Source organism: Penaeus monodon, chromosome 25 (genome assembly GCF_015228065.2).
Source record: "Penaeus monodon isolate SGIC_2016 chromosome 25, NSTDA_Pmon_1, whole genome shotgun sequence".
In the NCBI taxonomy this organism is placed as follows: Eukaryota; Metazoa; Arthropoda; class Malacostraca; order Decapoda; family Penaeidae; genus Penaeus; species Penaeus monodon.
In genome coordinates, this window is record NC_051410.1 from 10,132,517 (window position 1) to 10,133,355 (window position 839).

Consider the following 839-nt stretch of genomic DNA (forward strand, 5'->3'; position numbering starts at 1 on the left):
TACTTAACCATAAAATGGGTAATATCTGCTTACCTTATCTAAGCTATTTTACAAATATTTACAAAGTAGGGTTTCTTTACTCTTTCTTCAGTCCTAATTGATTTTTAATTCCATCTTCTATCCTCTTCGCATTCTGAAAAATAGTGGGAATGAGGGATTGAACAAGTTTTAAAAGGACCCTATATCCTTCTAAAAAAAAAAAAGTTTTAAGTTTATTAACCATAATTTCATGTAATTCTGACATAAATTATCCAAAAGAGGCTTTATTTAAAAATTTCTTTATTATATTTTCTGAAGATTTGACTAGAAAGATAGATCATACACTTGAATCACTCAATCCATAACAGCAGAGAGTGTACATGTCTACTGATACTTAGACTTATCAACGCATATTAATTCACTTGTATGAACTTCACCATCTATACAGAAAATGTTACTTCACCAAAATAAATGTGAATAAGTCAGTGAATAATATTATTGATAGGAATGAATCAACATGGAAAGCAACATGACTTGTTATATTTTTCAGTGGTGTGACAAAAGAACAAATTCTTAATCTATACTTTTAATATCATTTATGTGATGAATTTTCCTTCCTTATTATCATGTTACTGTTTCTACTGAGAACTTACCTCAAGAACAGGCAAATCTCTCCTTTGGTTTTTGGGTACAAAAGCCTCAACATCCTGGATTTTCTGCCAGCCATAATGTAAACCAACGATAACTGGGACCATTACTATCACGACCATGTTACGCTTCATGAACTCCCGAATACGACCCACTTCGATACCCATATCTGGAAACAGGGAAAAAAGAATTTTATGCATGAACCCTCACTG

General features: G+C 31.8%; 1 protein-coding gene across 1 annotated transcript in view; it reads right to left on the reverse strand.

Annotated features, from left to right (window-relative positions):
• LOC119589520 (McKusick-Kaufman/Bardet-Biedl syndromes putative chaperonin-like) overlaps positions 1–839 on the reverse strand; it is a 9,574-nt gene that overhangs the window by 5,878 nt on the left and 2,857 nt on the right. The window contains exons 2-3 of the mRNA XM_037938121.1: positions 633–796; positions 34–133 (exon numbers count right to left, since the gene is read on the reverse strand). The gene's annotated coding sequence lies outside the window, so the exon portion shown is untranslated. The remainder of the gene's footprint in view (positions 1–33; positions 134–632; positions 797–839) is intronic.